Source organism: Gorilla gorilla, chromosome 3 (assembly GCF_029281585.2).
Source record: "Gorilla gorilla gorilla isolate KB3781 chromosome 3, NHGRI_mGorGor1-v2.1_pri, whole genome shotgun sequence".
Classification (NCBI taxonomy): Eukaryota; Metazoa; Chordata; class Mammalia; order Primates; family Hominidae; genus Gorilla; species Gorilla gorilla.
In genome coordinates this window covers 31,760,761-31,769,988 of record NC_073227.2, presented here as the reverse complement: position 1 = coordinate 31,769,988, position 9,228 = coordinate 31,760,761, and the positions used below count along the sequence as shown (strand labels likewise).

General features: G+C 42.8%; 1 long non-coding RNA gene across 2 annotated transcripts; it reads left to right on the top strand.

The window, feature by feature from the left end:
* The first annotated feature begins 2,143 nt into the window (after positions 1–2,143).
* On the top strand, positions 2,144–6,963 carry LOC115934330 (uncharacterized). Of its 2 annotated transcripts, none has more exons than XR_008679174.2 (3): positions 2,144–2,395; positions 4,101–4,282; positions 5,920–6,963. It is a non-coding gene; the product is annotated as an uncharacterized lncRNA (long non-coding RNA). The 2 variants fall into 2 exon arrangements; XR_008679175.2 differs by lacking the exon at positions 2,144–2,395 and adding an exon at positions 3,013–3,093.
* Positions 6,964–9,228: the final 2,265 nt, after the last annotated feature.

Below are 9,228 nucleotides of genomic sequence, written 5' to 3'. Positions count from 1 at the left end.
CCATCATCTGAGATGTGGGGAGCACCTCTGCCCTGCCGCCCCGTCCGGGATGTGAGGAGCGTCTCTGCCCGGCCGCCCCGTCTGAGAAGTGAGGAGACCCTCTGCCTGGCAACCGCCCCGTCTGAGAAGTGAGGAGCCCCTCCGCCCAGCAGCCACCCCATCTGGGAAGTGAGGAGCGTCTCCGCCCGGCAGCCACCTCGTCCGGGAGGGAGGTGGGAGGGTCAGCCCCCCGCCCGGCCAGCCGCCCTGTCCGGGAGGTGAGGGGCGCCTCTGCCAGGCCGCCCCTACCGGGAAGTGAGGAGCCCCTCTGCCCCGCCAGCCGCTCCGTCCGGGAGGGAGGTGGGGGGTTGGCCCCCCGCCTGGCCGGCCACCCGGTCCGGGAGGTGAGGGGCGCCTCTGCCCGGCCGCCCCTACTGGGAAGTGAGGAGCCCCTCTGCCCGGCCAGCCACTCCGTCCGGGAGGGAGGTGGGGGGGTCAGCCCCCCGCCCGGCCAGCCGCCCCGACCGGGAGGGAGGTGGGGGGGTTAGCCCCCCGCCAGGCCAGCCGCCCCATCCGGGAGGGAGGTGGGGGGGTTAGCCCCCCGCCCGGCCAGCCGCCCCGTCCGGGAGGTGAGGGGCGCCTCTGCCTGGCCGCCCCTACTGGGAAGTGAGGAGCCCCTCAGCCCGGCCAGCCGCCCCGTCCGGGAGGGAGGTGGGGGGGTCAGCCCACAGCCCAGCCAGCCGCCCTGTCCGGGAGGGAGGTGGGTGGTCAGCCCCCCGCCAGTCCAGCCGCCCCGTCCGGGAGGGAGGTGGGGGGGGTCAGCCCCCCGCCCGGCCAGCCGCCCCGTCGGGGAGGGAGGTGGGGCTGTCAGCCCCCCGCCGGCCAGCCGCCCCGTCCGGGAGGGAGGTGGGGGGGTCAGCCCCTCGCCTGGCCAGCTGCCCCATCCGGGAGGTGAGGGGCGCCTCTGCCCGGCCGCCCCTACTGGGAAGTGAGGAGCCCCTCTGCCCGGCCAGCCGCCCCGTCCAGGAGGGAGGTGGGGGGGGTCAGCCCCCTGCCCGGCCAGCCGCCCTGTCCGGGAGGTGGGGGGCGCCTCTGCCCGGCCGCCCCTGCTGGGAGGTGGGGAGCCCCTCTGCCCGGCCACCGCCCCGTCTGGGAGGTGTGCCCAGCAGCTCATTGAGAGCGGGCCATGATGACAATGGCGGTTTTGTGGAGTGGAAGGAGGGGAAAGGTGGGGAAAGGATTGAGAGGTCGGATGGTTGCCGCGTCTGTGTGGAGGGAGGTAGACATGGGAGACTTTTCTCTGTACTAAGAAAAAATTCTTCTGCCTTGGGATCCTGTTGATCTGTGACCCTACCCCCAACCCTGTGCTCTCTGAAACATGTGCTGTATCCACTCAGGGTTGAATGGATTAAGGGCGGTGCAAGATGTGCTTGTTAAACAGATGCTTGAAGGCAGCATGCTCGTTAAGAGCCATCACCACTCCCTAATCTCAAGTACCCAGGGACACAAACACTGCGGAAGGCCGCAGGGTCCTCTGCCTAGTAAAACCAGAGAACTTTGTTCACTTGTTTATCTGCTGACCTTCCCTCCACTATTGTCGTGTAACCCTGCCAAATCCCCCTCTCCGAGAAACACCCAAGAATGATCAATAAAAAATAAAAAAATAAATAAAAAACTAAAAAAAAAAAAAAAAAAAGAAAAAAAAAAAATAAAATAAATTGAGTTTGTTATGCAAGAAAATCTTTTCAGTATTGGGAACAGAGACAGGGAGGCTGTTTGGAGACCACAGGATCAACTTCTTTTATGTCACAATTTTTCCATGGGATCAACTCTGAGTAATGAGCAAAGAGTTTGTAAAGATAGCAAAATGTGCCAGAACAGTCCTTCTCTAAAAGTTAGCACATAGAGGATCACTTTAGGGATTTCCTCATTCAAATGAATTTCTCTCCTTGTTTGTTTCTCTGCCTTGAATTTTCACGAATATTTTGTTTTGGATTAAGGCAGTAAATGTGCCTATTAAAATGAACCAATGTTACCTAGCAGGGGTAAACTACTAACTCTTTGTCATTAATCTCTTACTGTGAATATTTAAAATGGGTTTTCTTCCTTCAGCTAAGTCTTAAGAAATAATAATGGTAATGTTTAAAAGTCAAAATGTATTGTATGCTAGAGTTTACAATGCAAACTGAGTTATTCCCTCATTTGTTTCTGACAATAATCTTAAGAGATAAGGTAGAGAGAAGGGAGCTGTTACTCTCATCTAACAGATGAAAAATTTGAGGCTCTGACTGGTCAACTGACTGTTCAAGGACGTTCTAAACGACTGGATTGTAGAGAAGGGGGAAGCAGAAAGTAGAGATAGCATTTGCAGGGTCAGTTCTTGTTAGACCAGCAGGGATCATGCTGAATAGCTAAGGTGTGTGTGCAGGTTTGGAGGGTGTGGAGTGGTTTAAGGTAGAGAGAGTGGCTGCTAACAATAGTAGCATTATCTACCTTTCCTTGACCATCTACGAAATGCTAAGCACCAAATTAGACTCCTACATCCACTGTTTCCATTCATCTTCTTTATAATCCTGCAAGAAGGCTAATATCCCAGATTTACAGATGAGGAAACAGGGGTTTAGAGAAATTGAAAATCTTGTTCAAGGTTACTTAATTAAATGAGGGAAAATATTTTCCTATTCGTAATATCACATTCTTGCACAGTCACATGCTACAGTGCAAGAAAGCAAACAAAGAAAAGGTCATGGGAGGGCCTTGAAAACAAATTTCCCTTTCTCCACATCTGTCTCAGGCTTGGCTTCTCTGCCCTTCACCTTTCCATTAACTCTGCAATCCTGCAAAAAGCAGAAATTTTATCACTTTCTGACCAAAGTAAGGGCTTTAAAAATTTCTACCTGGATAGCTTGAAGCTTTCAAAGTTTTTTATTCTCCCCTCAGATGCATTAAATGAGACATTTCACATGTTTATTTCAGTAACTTTTCCATTGTTGATGTAAAATAATGAGCTTTTGCTTTTTATTTTTATATCAAGGCAGGTTTTCTTCCCTGATTGAATAATGTGACTGCCACATGTTTTCCTCCTGTGTCAAAAACTACTCCCAACTACTTTAGGTACAATATAACATATCAAAAATTTTTGTCCAGATTTTTTTTTTTTTTTCTGAGAAAGAAGTCATCTAGGGCAGATAGTGAACAATATAATGGAAGGAAGTCAGCTTAGCTTTCCTTAGCATTTGTTACCACAATTGCTACAAACCAGAATTGCTTCCTCCTTGATGGAAAGGAGGTGAAATGTGGCAGCTGCTTAACAGTGTACATCAATAAAACACGATCATCTAAGAAGCAGCCAGCTAGTACTGATGAGCTGATGCATTTAATTGACAAGGCAGACAGAGGCTCAGAGGTATTATTTGAGTTTTCATCTCTTTATTGAGCAACATTGGGTTAATTTCTCCATTACTCAGTCTCCTCATCTGTAAAATGGGAATAATAACACTTATCTAGTTCACAGAGGCGTTGCCAGTATTAATTAACTCAGGTAAAGTTCTCTGAGATCCCTTGATGAATGGTGCCATGGGGTTGCAAATGATTAGTGGCCTTATTATTCTGACACTCACCCGTAAGGCCCATCGATCAAATACAGTTCTGGCTTAACTGGGCAGAGCAATGGATTCTGCAACTGCATTCAATGGCAGTTTGCCCTGAAAATAAAGTCTGTCACACACAATGTCTCCCCAGAGCAAGCTTAAGCTGGTAGCATTATTGATGTAGGTGATCTGCCTGCCAGGATGCACAGAGGCAGTTTAACTGGAGCTAATTATGGCTGGCAATAATACCAGAGCCAAGAACTCACCTCTGATTATGATGGGAAGTTCAAAGAATCTATTTCTGAGCCATATAATTGGGCAGAATTTTCTGCACTATTGCTGTGGGTAGCATTCTGAGGAATGTCAGGGCACCTCAAATTTCAGAGGAAGGAGACTTGTAATACTTTTCTAGAGAAGAAAAGAAGTAGAGAGAATTGTTATCTTTGCAAATTGCCTTCTGTGATGTTCATCATTTATTTATTTGGGCCATATTTTATTGTTGTTGCACAAATATTATATGCTTGTTTCTAGGAGAGGAATGAAGGGGTGAAAAGAGTTGGCATGCGAGACAGGTAAGATGGAGCCCCCAGTCTCACAGGAGCTTTTGATCTACACGGGGACAAGAGAGATGTGAACAAACATAACACAGAGAGTGGAAGAAGTGGAGCTTTAAGGAAGCTGGAGCCAAGGCTGAGTGGAGGTGCTTTGATCTGGTATGGCTGATGTTACTAATATTAAGATCATAAGCAACAAATACGTATGATGTGTCACTCCAAATATCCTCAATTCCATGACTATCACCTGAATAAAAATTATCATCTTTTCTTATTGGACTACTTTGATAACTCTCTGACTGGACTCCCCTGTTTCACCTCTTGCCCTTCTGCAGGCTATTTAATACAGGCCAGATTACTCAGCATAAGTTACATTCTTTTTAAATCTTTCAGGACTTTATTCTCCATTGAATCAAATTCAAACTCTTACTTACTATCGCTTCCTGGTTTATGTTGCTCATCTCTAAACCAAAATCTACATGTTTTCCAAGCTCCTTTTGTGCTAGTTTTCCTAGTTCATGCTAGTTGACTGAAAGCTCAGCCTTTTCTTGCCCCAGGGGATTTGCATGTGTCCTTCCTGTCTAGAATGTTCTTCCCCACCTGATTTCCACTGGTGAGACCCCAATTCTTAACACTTTTCCATTTACATACAAATTTCTTTCTCTCATGCCTATATCCTGTCTGTTGCTGTTCCCTTTCATGGTATTTTTTACAATTTGAAATTATTCATTCACTCTTTTTTTTGTTCATTCATTCATTAATTTGCTCCTTAACTAATTCTGTCTCCCACAAAAGGTAAGCTCTCAGAGAGAAAGAATTTGCCCTCAACCCTTATTTACTGGTACCCAGCACAACACTTGACACAAACAAATATATAATTTCCTAATGTTGTTAAATAACAACTATCTTTATTGATCACCTACTACACATTTTATGTATAAATTTCATTTTTACATGCAACAACCTCGAGAGGTTGGTATCATTTCACTGAAATTTTCATACAATTAAATGAGTCACAGGAGCACTGAGACCTGCTAAAAATCATAGCTTGCAGTCAGTAAAAACTGGATTCTAACACAAGCGTCCCTGGCTCCAAAGTGAGGGCTGAGACCATTGCCCCTTGATTTTGAAGGCTGGACAAGAAATCTAAATGAAGGGGTTAGGCATAGATCCCCTCTCAACGGTACTGAACTTGGATTGGCTTGAAGGCATTTTTTGGAAACTGGAATCTTAAGAGCAAGCCTTCAATTGTTAATTACCTTTGTTAAATACCAAGGACTTGGTGATTACTTTCTAGAGGAGAATTAGTAAAAACCTTGAAAATTATGAGCCAGAACAATCTTTTTCTGCTCTTCTTAGGAAACTTTCCCATTTATTTTTAAACTGCTTCTTGCCTGGGGGCATCTTCATCTTTGGCTTCTGATCTCTGTTTCCTGGAGGAAAGTGTAGCGATAGTGATAATCATTTTACTTTAGGTTCACTTCAATTCAATTAAGAGTTCTACATACTTAATAGTCTAAATAAATACCAAAAATCTGCTTAATTATAGTGTGACAAGATTGTGACTTTTCTCAAACTTTGGCATTTAACATGTGATATTTTATTTGTGGGTGGAAGTACTCTCATAATTAATGCAAACAACAGGATGCCATTTTAACAATGAGACAAACTTCAAATTGCAGTGTGGTTCTTTTCTTTGCCATTTTGTTTTCAAGTCACTTACATAGAGATTAGCAGGATTTTCTACCAGGATATAAATATCTGTCCTGAAAGATAACATTTTCTTTTTCTTCCAGGACTGTTTTGCTGAAACGTTTCCAGTTGCCTATGGTGGTAGTAAGAAGATGCTAAAATAACTAACTAACTAACTAAATAAAAGCCATAGATAATTTAAGTCATCAAATCTCAACCAGGCCAATCAAAACAACCATAAAGACACATCGAGATGAAACTTCAAATACTGTGGCACAGCTGTGGACTACGAAGAAACAAAGAACTAAACTCAGATCAGAACAGTTGTTAAAATAGAATAATATGTCTGTGTCTCGGAGACTAAAATACGCCTGGCACCAAGAGAAGTACTGAGTATTGAAAGTTGAGACAAGTCACTCATGACTTTTATGGACTGGTGGTGAAGACAGGCAGTGATTGATACATTATAAAGTGGTCAGATTCAGAACAGAATTACTCACAGAATTCTACGGAAAGACAGAAGATAGAGCCCTAAATCCAACCTGAAAGAATCATGACAAACTTCCTAGAAGACACCTGGGCTGAATCTTAAAGGAACAACCTAATTGTCAAGAGGGTAACATGTTTTCAGAGTTGCCATTGGAATAGAAGTCCCTGAAGCTTCCTTGGCTTGTCAGCCTCATTCCCTTCTGTCCGGCTTTCTCCTCAGCCACATAACATCACTCTCCCACCCAATTTTTAGGTTCATATTTCTTTAAATAGGCAAAGATTTCTCTCCTTCAGGCAACCACTTGAAAACACCTAGCAAAAAATTCTGATTTGCCTGGCTTGAATTTCCTTTGAAATACTTAGTCCAATCATTTTGGCTGAGGTAATGGTGTTTTCTGATTGGTCTAGTTTGACCCATCCAATCTGCCTGGAATGCTGGTTATCTAAGCAACTTCTATTTAAAACCTACAGAAGGAGAAAAGCATTTAACAGATGATGCAGAAAAGATTGTTGATCAGATTGAATAGTTGACACTTCTAGGGACTACCATTCAACCTACCAGTAGCAAAAGGAATTACCACTCTGTGGATACATTTCAGGTCATGTTTGCCTAATGAAAGACTGTAAGTCTAAAAGAAATAAACATTTGCTGAGTTACATTTGGGGCCAACCCTTTGGGAGGTGCTTTTCTTTCACTATCTCATAAAGCTTCTCACTACAACCTTTAGAGACAGGTACTATTTTAAGTATGAGGAACGTAGAGGTTAAGTAACTCTTATAAGATCATATGGATTTGGAAATCACAGAGATTTAATTCATTTTTAATTAGCATTCCATCTTCCTCCCACTATACCATGTGGGATCTTTGGAAAACAATATTTGTAGCACAATGCATCATCTTCCAATGAACAGAGGTGCGCAAATAAATAGGAGCTTCGTTTTGTTTTATTTTTTTGCTGACTTTATGATAAGATGGTTTTCTTTCTTCAAATTTTAATGTGCTGCGTCAGACGAAAATATATAATGAGTGCTTTGGATTTTCTGTCTTTTGAGCTGATTCTGTAAAATGTGTCACATCTCTCTTCCTTAGAGAGAGTAATTAATGGGGTGCATTGTGATTTGCACATAATATCATCCCCAGAACCATTTCTCTTTAGGCACACAGTGTAGGGATGAAAAGGGGATAGAAGGGGTGCTTGTAAATTTCTGCATTCATATTGAACATTTTCCCAATAGGATGGTACAGAAAATGTCAATAATTAATTGGGAAATATTTGTTTATCTTTATAGAGAGATTTTGTTATTAAGCTTAGATAAAACATTTTTTGGAAGGGTCATTGTCCCTGGCTGTCTAATTGTGGACTGGCAGAACACAGGGTGTGTTGGGTGTGGTGCTGCAAAGACAATGTTTAGATCATTTCGTGGGAGGCCAATCACTACTCCTTAGGGTGCCCTATTGCTCATTTCATTGGCACAGCACAGGGTTCCCTAGGAATTATATTTTTTCCTCTCTCCGGTAAACATTAAACTTAGTTACAGAGATGAGCGAGATGTATAAATAGAGGGGAAAAGGTGTTTCTCATTTTATTACTCTTTTGTGTAATAGTAGTAAAAGTTTTGTAGGGAGTATTGTATACAGTAAAACAATCATTTGTCAATGGGTAAACTTACTGAACACCAATGTCTGTTTTTAAAAGATCCCTTGTGTGTCATGAACTACACAGTGTTCATAAAAAGTTGTACTCCAGGGTTACATATTCTTGTTTCCTCAATTACTGGAGTTTCCTGAAATCTCCAAGGAAAGAGGATTAAACATTTATTGTCAGGAAGCACCAGGTTTCACTTCGTCCTGTGCTTTGACACATTCATTATCCCAGACTTTAAATTTTCGATTACAGAATCCATAAAGTACCACCAACACACACATACACACACAAATAAACACACAAACACACACAAACAATCACAAAATAGTTAAAAGTGGTGAATTTTAAAAAGGCAAAAAAAGGGCAAGGACCAGTTTTGATGACTCTATTCTTAGTCTGTCATGTTAGTTTCACCATTACAGACAGTATGTCTCCTTGAGGAATACCTGGGGTTATATTTGATGATAAATTACTCTGATTATTTACCATTTGATGTCGTAAGATAAGAATTGCTATCTTTTAATCTTTAGTCGTTAGTGGAGAACTGATTTGATTCATGTAGTAGATGAGGAATATAAAAGAAATTAACAAAAATTCTCATGATAGATTGGTGAAGACAGAACATCATTAGATAACGTTAAGGCTCAAGCCAATACCCAAAAATATGGTGTTTTGACATGCAGAACTGAAGAAGCCTCAAGGTCCCTCTGACCTCATTGCTTCCCAGTCTCTCTCAAAGCATAGGATAAAGTTGTTCTCTGAAGGTCCTTCATCTGCCTAAAATCTGGACCCACCAAGAAGAACAATTGTTTTTTCTTCTCCCTCCTATAAGACCAAGAATATAACCACAACTGAACAGAACAGACCCTTTCACTGTCAAAGAGAACTATTTACAAATTAATCTATGTTCCCGGATCTATTCATTCTCCCTAGTAATCCTGTCAACAGAATTCCTCTTCTCCCTAATTCCATAACATGTTTTGCCAGGATGTTATGTAAGCTTCCAAACTTCATTGGAGGGGATTCTGAAGCCTCCTGTTATACACGTTAAATAAATTTGTATACCTTTTCTCCTACTGATCAATCTGCCTCATATCAGTGATTTTTAGCAAATCTCCAGGAGGCCAAGGTCCTTGGCCGCCACAATAATAATGCATGCATAAGAATCTATCTGAAGAGGAAGATAATAAGAGGCAATTTCAAGGACATGGTAATTTAGAAATTCTAATTTGAAAGACAAGTACAAATTATATCTGAACAATGAAACGGAGTTTTAAA